The following is a 17737-nucleotide window of genomic DNA, read 5'->3' on the forward strand; positions in this document are numbered from 1 at the left end:
AGCTTACTTGTTTTCTATGACGTTTTTAGTTTTCCTTGGAATTCAAATTTTATAAGGGGTAAGATAAAAGCGCGCAGCAAATTATTAAGTAAACATCTTAAAAGGGAGCAGAAATAAGAATAAATCGCTTTATTCCATTCTAAGCGAAGAGGTAGCTTGTCGAATCCCACTTTTATCCTGGATTTTATTCCAATTATTCCTATTTCCTGGTATAGATAAGTCCCGCAATGAACAGATCGTAAATACACGGTTCCCAGCAGATAACCGAAGTCAAGCATCACTGGTTGCGGTCAGTGTGCGGGTGGGTGACCACTTCGATCAGTCTGCGTAGGGACCGAGGGTGTGCGGCATTGGTCCTCTCGTTAAACTGTTCTACCGTAAAGTGCTCGACTTTGAGTGCAGGTCATCGGGCTACCGAAGCGGGGGTGCCATCCCCTCTGCAGAGGATCGAAATTGTGATGGCATGTCTTCGGATCATCCTCATAGATGTTTCCCAGACAGTCGCCAATAGCCCATTGTGCGACGTAAAATGAACTACAACAACAACCTGGTATATATTTTTTATTATAGAGTGAACACGAAAACCCAGGATATTATTAAGTAGCGTCCTTCTCTGTTAAAAGGGATACTACCATAATGTGATCTGACACGCCAACTACAATCGCAGTGGCACCAAATTGATTTTCAACAGGAAAAAAAAAACATGTAGATGTTTTCCCGGAATTGGCTGCAAGATTTAAATTTCGAGTAGGTTTATTTCTGGGACATTTCCTTTTATTTCTCGCTGCCCTCTGCCCGGAAGTTGCCAAGACTTGGCAATTATTCGGCTACAGATCACTGTACAGAAATCTTTCCCTGCCTAAATTGCAGTGGAGTTGATTGTTCAAATGTTCGAATAAAACTCCAATTTTCCTAAACAACTCGTAAACAATTTTGACTGAAATAAAATTTTCGCCGATTCCCAGAAAAATATTAGTTGCTAAGATATCACCTTTGCTTATCGTTTTTGAAACGTTATCAGTGTTCAATTGATTATAAAAATTGCTAATCTAATACTGAAAACCACTTTTTTAGTTATCTGCTCTAAGTATTCTACTAATAAGAGTGCATAATTATCTCTCATCTATAATCCTTGTAAATTCCCTTAATAACCTTCACTTGAACAGCCGATCTAATTTAGGGTTAATTCAAATTAGGGATTTTGGACATAATCTAGAAAACAAGGAAACTTCCTGGATCAGGTTTTGAGAGAAATGTGCTTTCGTAGAGAACTCTTTGGTGCAACTATCCCACATTTGCGTAACATTGGAGAGGAAAACCACGAAAACCTATCTCGGTTAGTCTGACGGCAATGGGACTTTAACCCATGATCCGTCTACCACTGAGGATATTTTACTGAGGATATCAGCACTGTGGTCGGTGAGAGCCGGGTGCGGAATTCGTATCGACCACCCATTGTATCCTACCAGGTTTACCTGATCGGGAGGCGAGCTCTCTATCCCCTGACCCACCACTGCTCAATACTATCATTTTTATTTTATGATCGTCGTTGAACAGCCGACCTAATTCTGGGTTTCGATTACCAATGTTCAATTCTTTATCCTTGTAATTTTGATCACAATCCAGAAGACAAGAGAGCTCCTGGATCAGTACCCCCAGAGGTATTGATTTGTTATGGGAACATGGAGGACTTTGTGATCTGACAGATTTCACGTGCATCAGTCACTATTTACTACACGGGGAGTCTGCCCTACGAACTAGGCTATCCTAGCCCTCTCTTGTAATTTTATTTTATATCCGATTTTGGGTCCTCTCTTGTAGTTAAAATTGGGGATTCAAGGTCACATTAACTTCTTTCGTCGCTATGGTAAAAATGTGACTGGCAACAATTCCACTATTTTTATTCAAGCCGCAATTAAGGAGTATCTATAACTCATTAGGGGGATCTAAGGAGTATCTATAACTCATTATAACTTAATTAGGGGGGTAGGGGAAAGTAAGATATGCGGATACTGTGGTGACACAGTGTACAATCACCGCATTTCTGCGTTATGTGGTTCGGGCAGAATATCGAAAATACGATATTTCATTTATGAAAACCATTGTTATTGATTAAAACGTGTGCTATCATAGAGTCATCACTTTTACGAGGTATTTAAGATAATCTACGCAAAACCACACGAAGAAATTAAAAATTCTTAAAGCTCTCTGCCTTTATTGTTTAAGTACAGAAGTAAAGAGTGATAAATGCAGGCTTACATAAGTTATTGAAGGAATAAAGTATATCTCCGTCACTAGTAATTTTAAACATAACTATTCTTGTTCGTCCAAGCCGTATTTTAATTCCAAATCATGATACTAAAATATTATATATATATATATATATATATATATATATATATATATATATATATATATATATATATATATATATATATATATATATATATATATATATATATATATATATATATATATATATATATATATATATATATATATATATATATATATATATATATATATATATATATATATATATATATATATGCTTATGTGAGTGCCCAGATAGCACAGACTGTCAGAGTGACGTCACAATAAAGTCAAAAACTGTTACAGTAGTCACACTAAATAACCGCTTTATACTACTCCTAATAGGTCTTAATGTGACTTCGGTGTTACTTTATTTTGCGACATCTCATAAGAGACCTCAGTGGCTATTTAATTACTGACACTTTGCAGTCACAACCATACATAACTAGGACTAAAGTCAATGAGAAACGCAAATTTGTTACCTTTAAAGTCACATGGGATCCCTTTCACATCGTTGTGTTACTAAAGTCACATTGATACTTTTATGTGATTTGTCTCACAAATTATTAAACTCACTATAAGGTTCTATGTAAAATCTTCATTATCAAGTGATACTATACAGCTTTATTGTTTTTATGTGACTAAAGCCGATTTGCATTTGTTTATGTTCGTGTATCAATTGGTTAATGTTGTAATACGTTAAAAATGAATATAAATAGGAAGTTTATAGAAAATCTCCTGAATAAAAACCCATTACATGTATGTTTAAATACAAAAATATTGGAAAATATGTAATTATTAAAAAACTACAGTGCGGATATTTATTATAATATACTTATACTTATACTTATAATGTATTTATTATAGTATACTTATACTACATAATTTCGTATATTTATTATAATATACTTATATAATACCTGATGTAATAAATATTCTATATTTATCTAATATATCGTCTAATTTATCCAATCGTTCAATTTGCGCTATATATCGCCTAATTTCACCAATGGATACACTGACGTAAACAAGTGCAAACGGGTTTTAGTCCCGTAAAAACTATAAAATTGTTTAGTATCATCTGATGATTAATATTTTATATAAAATCTTAGAGTGCGTCTAATAGAACTGTATATTATAATAAAAGAGATTGAAGTAGCTTCAGAATACAATAACTTACTGCAAATTATTTTCAGACTAGAAGTTAATGTGCATAAAATATTATTTCTCATATTTGAATATTTTTGATTCTGTTTTGAGAAGCTCTAGTCTAACTAAGTACAACCGATCTAAATACAATTAGATAAATATAATTGTTATTGCTAGCTAAATATGATTGAAATGATAATTTGCAAGATTATTGCCCTTTGAAGGTGCTCTTTTTTTGTCACACTAACTACCCTTTTTAATTTTTAGGGAGATTACTGTAATTGTAATTATTGTCTTATTCTTACATAAGCATATTTTAAATGTTGATGTAGCAGATTTTTAAAAATTATCTACCAGTGCTAGAATACTTCTTATCAAAATAAAAATGGTACACTTTAACTGGACCATCCCTAGTAGCAAAATAACTTGGAAATTATTGGACCAATATTATCTTGGCTCCGATTGACTCGATTTTTTTCAGCCACCTTGCTACGAATATCGGCCTATATAGAATTGTCAGATTCACCTAATATTTTGCATGCATTATTTAGCTAATTTAGGCAGGCCGGGATAGCTTGGTTGGCAGAGCGCTGGACTTCCGTTCGTGGGAACGGGAATTCGAATCCTACCGGCCGAAGATTCCCTGTGTAATAAATGGTAACTGGTGCACATTAAATCTTTCGTTTTACAAAATCCTTCACATTACCATAACAAATTATATCTCTGGTGGTACTGAATTGGGTATTGATCGTTCTCTGATTCAGGTCAAAATTACGATCAGTCGATGAATGATTGGATGGATGGAAGAATGGTTCCACCTTATAAATGGGTGTAAGGTATGGGTGTTGCAGAAGTCGAATTCTTGGCCATAAATGGGTCAAATGGAAAACAAGAACAACCCCACCCCTTGAATTAAAGGCAACAACAGACAATATAGGTTCTATATAGGCCATTCTTGGACCCATATTGCACGTTTTCATAGGATCGCAAGTTAAGCCAGTATTTAACCTAGCTGTAGTTGGGTTTCATGGAGCAGGGGGAAAATCGTCACTAGGGATGTAATTCTGTTCTGTGAGAATTAGTATTACATAAAACAACTTATTTATTATCAATTGTAACGTTGATGTATTTATAAATGAGATATTAGTTTGTCCTTAATATCTTTCACTATGCTATATCAAGAAAATACTTTGCTTTTACATTGATTTAAAATGAAATTTCTAAGATTTACTTTTTGGGAAATCGCACGCGTTCAGGATATATTTATTAGAACTTACATATAAAATGAGGAAAACGATGCACAGTTTGAGTAATTGTATTTCAGCTGCATCCCGATTGCTTTTTATTGATTTCAAGGCACCTTTGCTTTAATTGTTCTCGATAATGATTTGGCACAAAAGATTTTTCACATTGATTGTCACTTTCATTCTTATCATTTTTTACAAACATTCTAAAACTGATATGACGGAACAGTCCATTGTTTAAAAAGACTTTGGTTAGCGTAGATAACTCATAATTGGTTTCATAAAGTTGTCCCATTATTTGACTCTTTTTGTTATTCTTCTACTTTTAATTACTCGTGTAGCCATTAAAAAAGTTTTTTTTAACCTTATTTCAAAAATTGAGTCTGAGTATTTCATCCAGCAAAAGTTGAAAGTCATAGAGCACATCGTCTTAGTGGTTTCCCTTTGCGTGTAACGCATATTCCGGTTATTTTCTTAAAGTTTCCTCAATTGTTATTTTACGTCGTTATTTAAATTAGGCATTACATTAATTTCTGAATCGGGCTAGTGTCTACTATAGTTTCTGAGTATGAATCCACTGAGCTTCGAAAATAAAGACACCGCACTATATAACAAACAAGAAGGAATCATTTTTTTAATCAAACATTATCATTTTATTAAATGGACGATGACAAAACTTTTGACACAAATTAAAATAATTCGATATTTTCAAATTTTAAAGTATAAAAACATATTAGAAAAACATACAAATTCAGGCTACAGCAAGCAATCCAAAATAATTATCTTTAACTATGAACTAAATATAAAAATTGAAACATTTGAACAAAATCATAATAGGTTGTCAGCATTTCTCTTAAAATATCTTAATAAATGTTTCTGTAATTAAAATTTTCAATTTTTACAATTTTTTTAAAAATGCATTGTTTTTTAAAGTTTTATCAAGAAATTTATTTGTGCAATATATTATTTATATAAAAAGAACTCCATGGATGTATTTACGGATATATTAATTAAACTATTTTAAATCATTAATTTTATATTTATTTAATATTTATTTAAAATGAGTTTATAATCTAAATTCCATTATAAAATCAGTTACCATCAGTATACAGACTTATGAACTTTCCAATCTCGCTATCATTTATCAGAAAAACCATAACAGAAATATATACATGTCAGCCTTTATGGAATTTAAATTTACTCACATTTAAAGTGTATTTATTCTTTAATTCGTTTTAGATACATAAAATAAATTAAATTATGCATTAATTTACTATTGAATAAAATAAGTAACACTTATGTAAGGATACCAAATTACGAAACAATTTACAACATCAGTGAATGAAATCATCCTTTTGAAGGTTTTATAAGTCATTGAAGTATTATTTAATTAAAAATAATAGTAAGTTAGCAAAACATTATGTGCTGTCATACAGAAAGAGATTGTTACGAAATTGTCAAAAACTGCAATTTTTGTTACTTAATTTTCAATATAAAACAATAATAATCATGAAAAACTCGAAATGTTTCACACTTCTGAGTGTATCACTTGTATACAATCACCAGTTCATACAATCGCCAGCATGTGCAATCAGCAGTAAGAATTTATCATACAATCGTGTACAAAAACAGCTGAACAAAAAAAGTTTATTTTTTAAATAAAAAGAAATTAAAAATAGCCCAGGATTCAAAACTTAAATTTAAACGAATAACAATTATTTATGATCCGGTTTGTCATGAACTTTATGTATAAAACTAATTAAATTCAAGAGTAAGGTAAAGCTATGAGCAAGCTGTAAAAGGATTTCAGCAGCATAAAGCTGGAAATGGATTTAATTTTGATTGCAATTAAAACAATATAGAAGTGTAAGATTTGAGTAAAAAAATTATTCTAACAAAAAGTCAAAAAAGCAGAAAAAGTTAACTCTTAAAATGAAACAGTCTTCTTAGTAACAGACGACTATCTCCTATTTTGTTATTATGTAGTCTTTTTGTTTAAACACTAATCGTTTTTAGAGAGAAAAAAAGCGTAGGTTTGTTGGCGAAGCTTCTCAGAAATAGTTTCATTTAAAAGTAGTTCGTAGATCTGTCAGAGATTTTAGTAAAATAAATTAAAATAGCTTTATATCTGAACAATCAATTTGCTCATTAAATGAAAGAATTCTGTTGTAAAACTACTGGAATAGTATTAATATTCTTTCTCTCCTAGCTTTACCTATTACAATGGAATAATATAATATTACACTAAATTAGGGTGATTCAAGAAATTTATTACTAAAGGGGAAGACAGTTGTGAAATTGTACAATAAATAAAGCATTGAAGAAATATCGTAAAAAAAGCAGTCATAATTTATCGAGATGTTTGTAATTCCAGATCCTCATTTTAATATATATAACTTTTTAAAATACTTCAACTTTTTGAAATGTTTTAAATGACATTTTCGAAAGAATTTTTCTTCCTCTTTTCCTTATTATTTGGAAAGAAGATTTTTATATCACAAAGCAAATGAGATGAAAAATCAATAATAGGATAAAAACTGGAATTTAAAAATAGGTAGCAAGTTTTTCACTGTTTTGATACAAATTTGAAATAGCAAAAATAAGCAATATTTTAAAATTGCTCAGATAACAAAATATCTAGCATTAAAACATCTACACAACTGTGTCCATTAAAAAAACACTCCAGAAATAAAATGAAATCAATAGTTTACATTCTATAGTTTTTTATTTATTTATTGAATTTAAATAACCAATTTTACTTTCATAGCTTTTCATATGATTCATAATTTCATCGGGAAGACTCAATATTGTTTTTAAGTGTGTTCAGCTTTTACTCAAAAATTTTAATTGTTAGAAACAAGTTATTAGATGCTTACACATTGGCTGCTTATTATTTATCTAAAATCAATATTATAACAAGTTATCGTGCGCTACGGAACATACAGGCGAGTAAGCAAGAACAACGAGTTTCGGTGGGAAACGCTGGAACATCCACCGTACTGGCCAGACCTTTCACCGTGTGTCTTTCATGTTTCCGGACCTCTAAAACAAGCTATTCAAGGATATCAATTCACAGCGGACGACGACGTTTGTGACTGGGTCCAGGCCTGGATCCGACAGCAGCCTACTAGCTTCTTCAAAGTTGGAATAGACCAGCTAGTGTCGCAATGGGATAAATGTGTGCCAACATTTTTGGCGACTATTTTTGAGTATGTGTACAGTGCATAACTACATTTGGGAGTTCATAAAATCGTTACTTTACACTAGTCACCAGGTTTCATTTGAATGCCCCTTATATACATAACATAACCAAGAATATAAACCGACATTGAAAGGAAAATGATTTTAACAATTATTCAGCAAAACGTCATCATATTAAAAAAAATTTATTTTAATACATTTTTACAACTCTTTTTACAAGAACTTTATCCTCATCGTGATGCCGCAAATTGCCTCATCTTTAAATACTCTTTCATATTATTTTATGTATAACACACAGAAAGAGTTGTCCTTTGTTATCATCTATGAAAAATATATATTCTTATCAGAAAAATAATATACTAGCTTCTTTAAAACTTTATAAAGGTTTGTAGAAATTAAATTTCTTCTCTTCTAAATCCTCCATCGTAGAGTTACTTTATTTTACTGCATTCCATTTGTATAAATACATTTATTGAAGAATTGAATGAATAATAAATAAATAAATTTATAATCGACATTTACCTGAACCCTATCAGACAGGAACCAGCCACCTTCTTCATGAAATTCATTTCTACAAATATTGTAGAAATTGTATAAATACAACTTTATTATGATTAAATAAACTAAAACGGAAATATATTTGATTAAAAAAACTTCATTCTCTTCAGAAGATATACAGACTGAAAATAACAGTCGACATGTTTCAAAAATAGGCTTCTATTTTCAAGGCTTGTTACTACGAAGTTTGTTACTTTACAGAATTTACATCACCATTTTCTTTACAGTTTATTATAAAATTGCTTCGATCCTCTCCAGTTTTGGTTCATTTTGAGGTTTGATAGGTCTCTAAAACATTCTATCAGTTTTGATAATAGTTGAAGGCCCATTCCTTGCAGTACAACCTTGACTACATTCCTTGCCGTACAAACGCTTTAAAACTTGATTGAAAGTACTCGACAGACATTATCAGGAATATGAGAAATCATCAATTGCTGCCTCATGAATCCGATGCGTTCCAATGAAGTAAAACGAGTTCGAATCCAAGCGATATCGGATCGATACGAATTCGCAAAGGTTCGTGGGTTAGAGTCCCTTTGCCGTCGGGCTAACCGTGGTAGTTTTTCTCCACATGTAAAGTAAATTAGGGATTAGTTCCATCGATGAGTCCTACATTAAAGCGAATTCCTCCCAATATTTGATCCGGCAGTGTCTTCGAGACTAGGTATAAAATTACAACGCTATGGAGTAAAAAATTTGTAGTCGTAAATCAAAATTGGGTCGGCTGTTCAACGATGATTATAAAACAAAATTGCCGCACATAAGAGGATAGAGTGCTCGACTCAAAATGAGGTGATTCGAATACCAGCGAGGGCTAGTCGATACGCATCCGGCTCAGACAAACCACAGCGAAGTGAAATACCCTCAGTGGTAGACGGATCATGGGTTAGAGTCCCCTAGCAGTCAGGCTAATCGTGAGAGGTTTTCGTGGTTTTCCACTCTGTAGCTCAAATGTGAGTTAATTTCAACAAAACGTCCCCCACGAAGGATCCAGGAGTTTCCTTTCTTTCTGGATTGGGTTCAAAAGTACAAGGCTACTTATATATTAGAAGTAAACCTTAAGAATGTTTTTCCCTTAAAATAATAAAAGCCAATTTTGTGAATTGAAGGCACAATTTAAATAGTAGTAAAATCATCGTTAATGATACTGCTTCCTAGAGGTATAATACTTACTTATCATCGAAACACTGAGTTTAATTCAAGAAGATTTTCACTATAATTCCTTTTTTTTCTGGTTTATCCATTCAATAATTATTTTTTCTGTATTCAATATTATGAATTCTTATTTATCATTATTTTTTAATATTACTTATTGCTTGAATTACCCGATTTTTTTTAAAGTTTCTTTTTAAAAACAATTTCAGTTTACAAATAGAACTAACTTAAATAGGAATTTGATTTACTGCATTTTTATTGTATTTTTTTAGTTACTAGATATAACCTAATTAACTTATTCGTTATTTAGTTTATTTAGCTAATAGCTTTAACAATGGTATTTATTAGTGATGATTATAAATATTAAACAGTTAGACTTATAATGAATTATCCATAAAGCATTAGTTTTGTACAACTCTACGACCTTTATTATATAGAGGTTAAATATCTTCAGAAATTTATAAAATTCTCAATTCCAGAACTCTTTGTTTGATCAAATTAAAACAAAACTATCTTCATCGATTTGAGAGAAAAAATTATCATAAAAAAGTAAATTTCTCTGAAAAGTAATAAAGTTTCTTTAAAAAAAATATATTAGAAACATGTTATTTTAATTTTTTTTTCTAGAATAGAAAAATTAAGCAAAAAGATATGAATATATAATTGAATAAAATAATGAAATAATTGAAACTTTATTTCCTATTTTTCCTTAGCGAAAGGAGAAAGAAGAAGCACTTTGCCTAAACGCGAAAAATATACTTGAGAAATCTAGTTTTCGTTTCTTTTTAAACGTTAAACCTAATTTCATTTAAAAATTCATCTGAAATCATCTACTGTATTAAAACGTTCGCAAAAGAAAGAAAACGAAACTGCCATACTGACCCAAAACATGCAAAATACTACTTTTATAACTGTCGTTAAACAGCCGATCCAATTTTATGGGTTTACGACTACTGATGTGCAACTCCGTAGCCTTGTCCTTTTAAACCCAATCCAGAAGACAAGGGAACTCCTGGATCAAGTTTTGGGAGAAATATGCCTTCTCAGAGGACATTTTGGTGGAGCTAACCCGCATTTGTGGTACATGGAGAGGAAGACCATGAGAACCTCCCAAGGTTAGCCTGACGGAAAGGGGACTCTAACCCATGATCCATCTACCACTGAGGATATTTTACGTAAGCACTGTGGTCGGTGCAATCCGGATGTGGAATTCGTATCGACTGCGATTCGAACTCAAAATACTACTTAGCAAATCCCAAATCTACACCCAAAAAAAGCAATAAGCATCCCATTCTTTTCCATTCCATCAAAATACATAGACAAAACCCCAGAGCTCAGTTATTCATCAGCGATATTCTGTCAAAAAAGCCAAAAACGTGCAGATATTTTCATGCTTAAGTAACCCGGATCGAATAACAATAAATCAGAACATTGAATGGCAATGCCTGTGAGACATTAAACGAAACTTCAACAGCCATTATGAAAATTTAAATAAAACTTTCCAAATTGAAATCACGTATGCTTGACTATGGGCTACTGGATTTAAAAAGGCTCGTCTCATGTTGTTCATTTCATTTATCTGAAGATTTCATAGAAATAAAAACTAAAATCAAATTTATAGAAATTATATTTATAGTCATGATTTGATTTTTATACTTTAATCGAAATTTCCAAGCAAGGTGCTTTAGAGATTATTTTACTTAAATTACGAAAAACCGTTGCAGAAAAAGAGTAAATTTAAACTTCTTGTATGAGTTTACCTAAACATATTATATACCTAAATATTCAAAGGAATTCATTGGTGAATATATTGGAATTAAGAAAATTATTACAAATGAAACTTTTTATTCATTTTCATTATCTTTTTTTAATTAACTTAGGGGAATAAATTTGGTTGCGTTGAAGCAAACCACTGAAATCAAACATTACGATGAAACAGTTCTACAAGCTTTTTTCCTGTAAGAAGTGATAAAAATGCGAGGTCAGTTTAAAAGTTTGCTTTTCCGCAATTCCATTTTTCCACTCCTTTGAGAAACGTATTCATTGGAGTCTCTTTTAAGCCTTCCTATTATTTCAACTGTTTTCAATTCTGGAATTTCACAATTGAAGTGAAAATTCACGATTTAAATGCTATCTCATTTAAGGCTTTTATTAAATTTTTTTGTAGAAACGCATACCAACTCTCCAAGTTTAAATGTTAAAAAAAAAAAAACTTTATTTAGTTGCATCACAATGGCCAACATTCTAGGAAAAATAACCACAATTTTGATCCTATGCAGAAAAGACGACTCTTTTTTTGATAGCCTATATTTGAAGTCGAGCACTTTAGGGTAGAACAGTGCGCCCTCTGTTCCTTCGCAAGCTGATCTACTGAATCGCGTCTGTAAGAGGCTTATGAAAAGGCGAAATTTACTTTCCCTTTTTAACGTAAAAAATTAGATACTTACTTCGAGATCTTTTTCTTCTTCGAGGAAAAGTGGATCTCAGAGTACTAATAAAAAAGTGGACCTCAAATATTTCATAGCTTCTAATATAAATTTGATTCATCTAAAATTCATATGTTATTTCTTTTCGACTCTTCAACGTCTAAATATATTAATATCTAAATTTCGGATTTTATAAAGATTGCGAAAATTCCAAACAGAATATAAGTGGGGCTTACAAAAAACTAAATTTAGGAAACTGTAAGAAAGATATGTTAAGTTTTGATACTACACTGATAGAAAAAAAGCTTAAACTGAGATTTAATTATTTATTAATTAAACAGATAGAAATATGATTTTCGGATGCCTTCTAATTACCGAACAAGAAAACTATAAAAGGTCATTATATGAACAGGGCTACTATCTTCCTACGCTTTTTGTAAAAATTTATTCTAGTGGTAGTTTTATTTATGTTTGAATGCATTATTTTTTATTTATTTTTTTAATCTTATTTTTCGCAAAAATACATGCAAATGAGAAATTCATATGCAGCGCTTAAAATGTTGATTTTATGTTGATTAAATGTTGAAAATTTTGGTTTTTAGATGTTCACCGCTCTATAAAATATTTTGCAAAAAGCGTAATAGTTGTCATGCGTAGATATCTTTTTTTTATAAAACTAAATTATTGAGGAATATTCAATAGCAGCAATAAAAAAAAATGATTTTGAAAATTTTTGAAGGGTGGCTGTATTGTCATTCTGCAAAGTGTTATGGCAATAACTCCAAAAAATCTTTTACATTGTATACAACAGTTAACTGTAATCATCGTTGCTTATTTTGATGAAAAAACGCGCATTTTCTGAAAAAAATATCATTTGCATTCGATTTTAGTGTGCAAAAACGACTCCTCAAATAAAATTTCATAAAATTCTGATTATTAAAGTGCGGTCCACAGAGATAAATGAAGATATGCATAAAAAATGGAATATTGTCAATTTGTTGCGTTGGTAGAAACATTTGACAATCGTACTGCCTTTAATTTCGTGCGTTAACTTGCGATTACGTACAGAGAAGTAAACCTGACCTCAAATTTCAAAAATAAATATTATTTTTTTTTTTTTAATTTATTTATTGCTAAAACGTGTCATACCACTCTACTAAGTAAATCTACCCCAAATTATCAAGATAAATAAAAAGGAATGGCAAGATTTTTTTTTTTTTGCTTAAAAAAAAAAATTAAAAAAAATTAAAAAAAAAAAAAAAAGAAATAAAGCTTTCTAAAAAGTTTTCTTCGTTCTTCTTTGAGTTCAAGTGAGTAGACTAAATTATACAACTTTTGCACTCTATTCACAAAATGGATTTTTTTTAATTCGCAAAGAAATAAAAAAAAACTTCATAATTGTATTTCTTTATGCCTTGAAAGAAATGTGCGTTTAAAGACAGCGTATATATATATATGTAATACAAAAATTAAATACTTTTGTATTAATAAAAGCATTAAAACTTCATTCCTTTTCATAAAATATCTTTAGTAAAAGATAAGGGTAGAAATTCTATTTTGGGACTTCAAGGCTAAAAACATGCCAATGAATAATAATTGGATTTATACTTCAAAAGAGAAGTTATTTTAAGATCTTTCACTTCCATATATGGAAAGATTAAACGATTTGCTATGAGTAATAAATAAATTGATGAGGCGTAAGAATACACAGAAAAAGGCAATATGACTAACCTCTTCACAACCTTTAATCATCCTATATAATGCAGGAGCAATGTTTTAGCGTGGCTTTTTGGTGTATAATGTTTACCAACTAAACTCCGTCGGATCTGACTGGAACTTTGTCCCCCCCCCTCTCCAGCCGGGAGAGCGGGGATGTGACTTCGGCTTCACGATCTATTTAGTAAATAAAATCTTGTGCACAATATGTTCTCATTATTCCTGCTTTCTTGACAAATAAATCCACCAAAATATAGGGGTTGTTGCCCTTATATTAGATATATATATATATGTGTGTGTGTGTCCCGCAGTGGACTGATCGTTAAGACACGGTTCCCAACAGATCACCGAAGTCAAGCATCACTGGCTGCGGTCAGTGTGCGAGTGGGTGACCACTTGGATCAGTCTGCGTAGGAACCGAGGGTGGGCGGTATTGGTCCTCGTTAAACTGTGCTACCGTAAAGTGCTCGACTTCGCACGTAGGTCGTCGGGCTACCGAAGCGGGGGTGCCATCCCTTCCGCAGAGGATCAAAATTGTGATGGCATGTCTTCGGATCATCCTCTGGGATGTTTCCCAGACCGTCGCCAATAGCCCATTGTGCAGCTCTAGTGCGACGCAAATTAACAACAACACACACACACACACACACACACGCACGCACACACACACACACACACACACACACATATATATATATATGATTCATGGACTTAAATATGGCCACAGTGTCGGTTATGGACACGGACTGGATGATGGCTTGGGTCATGGATATGGACTATCACATGGATATAGACATGATTTAGGATTAGCTCATGGATACGGATTAGGTTTGGGTCATGGATATGGATATCATTAAAGGATTTTAGGTATGGCTATGGGTCGTGGTGCTCGGAATATTAATTTCTTTAAGACTACTGTAACCATAGGATTGATTTGCAAGATGACTATAGTTTTACTGGAATAAAAATCAATGTGATTTTTTTTTTTTGACTGGAGGTAATTTTAATGAAATTATATTTATTTGCATTAAAAAAATCGATATTGGAATATTGACTCCGTATGATAAAAAAATAAATAAATGATAGTATGGTTGAATTCTTGATAAAACGTAAAAGAGCTCATAAATTAAAAAAGCAATTTCGCTTTCACTTTTTTTTAAAATTTTGCATATCAATTACACCACATTTCATACTGTCCTTCTCTTCCCATAAGAATAAATAAATAAAAATTAATAAATAAAAATAAATAAATAAATAAATAAATAAAAATAAGTAAATAGAAACATATAAATAATGAGAATAAATATTGGATTCATAACTAGCTTAAAATTTTTTTCTCTTACAAAATTTCAATTTTATTAATGATGGATAATAAAATAATTAAATAAAGCGGTCCACTTACTTCATTTTCAATTTACATAATCACATTTCTTTGAAAATATGAAGTCATAACATTAAAAAAAAAAAAATAGACATATTTTAAGTAGATACATGTGCGTATACACAAAACAAAGTGCAGAGTAAAAATTTCATTCGATTCTTGAAAATTTGATTTTTAAAATGTCAAAGAAAAAGAAATTACATTTACGGTTACAGTAAAAAAAAAAAGGATGAAAGGATTAAGAATAAGAGGTTTATAATAGTTGTCATAGATGGCAGCACTTTTATCTGTCACATTATTTATTTAGTTTAATTTTTTTACATAATTTAAATTTTTTCTCACTCGGATATATAATCGATCTTATAAATTTATATATATATATACTTTTTATAATGATTTCGGTTATATATTGAAAAGAATACACTTAAGTAGATTTAGTATTATTTTTTTCAATTCGGATTTCTCTTTTCCTTTCACTAAACAATTATTTGGTTTAGGTAGCGCAGAGCAGAAAAGAAAAAAAATAATAATAATTCTTAACTTCCAAATTACAAATTATGAGAAAATAATAATTAATAATAAATGAATAAAAAAGTAAATAAAAGAAAATCTATACGCAAGAAAATACCTTGAGAAGAAAGAACTTCTCGAAACGTAAATTAACGGCTTCTAAAGTTTAATTAGAAACGCATTTTTAAATCCCAAAAATTTCTAGAAATTTACACTTTTTCAAAAAAAAAAAAAAAGAAAGAAAAAAAAAACTTTAGAATTCTAAAATTTGGTTCAAATAAACCAATCAATCAGAAGCTTATTGCACGAAAATTATGTTTTTAAGACGTTTTAAAATTATGGTTGCATATCAATGAAAGGTAAATAATACATTTATATTTAATTTGATTCGTTTTTAATCATTTAAAAAATTGAGCCTGCAGATTTTTTTTATTTACTTTGTTTTAATATAAAATTAATATTACAATGATTTATTTCCGTATGTACAATAAATAATCGAAATATGTTCCAATTGCATTATCTTTTATAAAATTAATAACATTATTTTGACATAAGTTATTTTAATTATTTTCGTTGAGTTTATTTTTTTTCAATGAAATTAATGTAAATTAAATAACAACTGAATATAAAATAGAAAAATAAGAGTCCTCATCACTGTTTTATTGAATTAAAAAATATATAAATCGACTAATGGCTTATTGTCCTTAATTTACCTTATATTTCTGTTCAATAATTTTACTCAATTAATATAACTAAGTTGACTTTATTTATCGTTTAGAAGTATGAAATATTCTTAAATCGTATAGGATAAATGTTTCATTTTACGTGGGTTTTCTAATAAGGCAAAACTTTTGCAATTTTTAACACATGGGAAGAAAACGGTTTATGTCTATGAAAGATGATTCTGAGAAAAATTGGAATTAAAGGTAAGAGATTGTTAAGAAGATAAAATACGGCTGAAATCGTTAAAATAAAAATATACATGAATACCACAAGCAATTATTTATATTCAAAAATTTTCTAGTGAGCAGCGTCATCTGTTGACGAATCTTGTAACTAATTTCAAGTTTTGAAGCAAAAAGCACCAAACTGTACAAATTGTGAAAGCAGCAAACTCCCTCCTTTCCTTTTTCTTTAATTCAGTTTTTAATAGTTGGGTTTCTTTTGATCAATTCTCAAAATTGTTTCTGCAATTTTATGATTAAAATACAACATTTTGATAGATTAGAAAAAATTTTCAGACGCAATCATTGAAATTTTTCCCCGCTAGGAGCAGGGTCGTAACTACGCCGGGGCACCGCCCCGGGGCCCCGACGTCAAGGGGGCCCCATGTGAAGAGACCACATTATGTTTTTTCAAAATACAGAACTCTAATTATATATATGTAGGAAAGAAATTGTGTTAAGATAGAGTTGCTGAAAATTTTCTTTTTTGTAATTACGTACCTACTGTAACATAAAGGAAAGGGTAAAAAACGGTATAACAGTTTTCGCGAATTATTTCCCTTTCTCATAAGAACAAACACGCTTTGCAGAGAAGGGGAAAGGCCACAGCTGCATGTAGTTGATTGTTAACACTTTCTGTACATTGCACTTCTGGTTTGCATTCTTTCCTCTACTATCTAGCGTCAGACCCAGTGGCGTGCCAACCAGGGGGAGGCAGAGGGGCCCCTCTAAAATTTAAGTGATGGGGCAAACGATGCGTTTCGCCCCTCCTGAAATTTAGACACTCACAAAAATAAAGTAAAATCGGTAATTTAAAATAAAAAATTTTCAATTTTGAAGCTATTTTTGAAATAAGAAAACTTTATATTCCACTAACATTTATGTGCTTTGCCTCTTCTGATATTTAGTTATTCGCCAAGACGAAGTCCATTAAAATAGGTAATTTTAGAGAAGAAGAAAAAAAAAGCTATTCTTTCTCAGCTTTGAAGTTATACATCAAGTAGGAAACTTTATTTTGTTATGGGCGATTAATGTGTTTTTTGACTTTTGGAAAAGTAAAGTGAAAGTGGAAAAAATATTTTAATTACAATTTTCACTCTATTTTCTTCCGAAATAGTAATGAGGGGGCGAACATAGTGT

The sequence above is a fragment of the Parasteatoda tepidariorum genome, chromosome 1 (genome assembly GCF_982258835.1).
Source record: "Parasteatoda tepidariorum strain Cologne lab strain chromosome 1, Ptep-v5.0, whole genome shotgun sequence".
Lineage (NCBI taxonomy): Eukaryota > Metazoa > Arthropoda > Arachnida > Araneae > Theridiidae > Parasteatoda > Parasteatoda tepidariorum.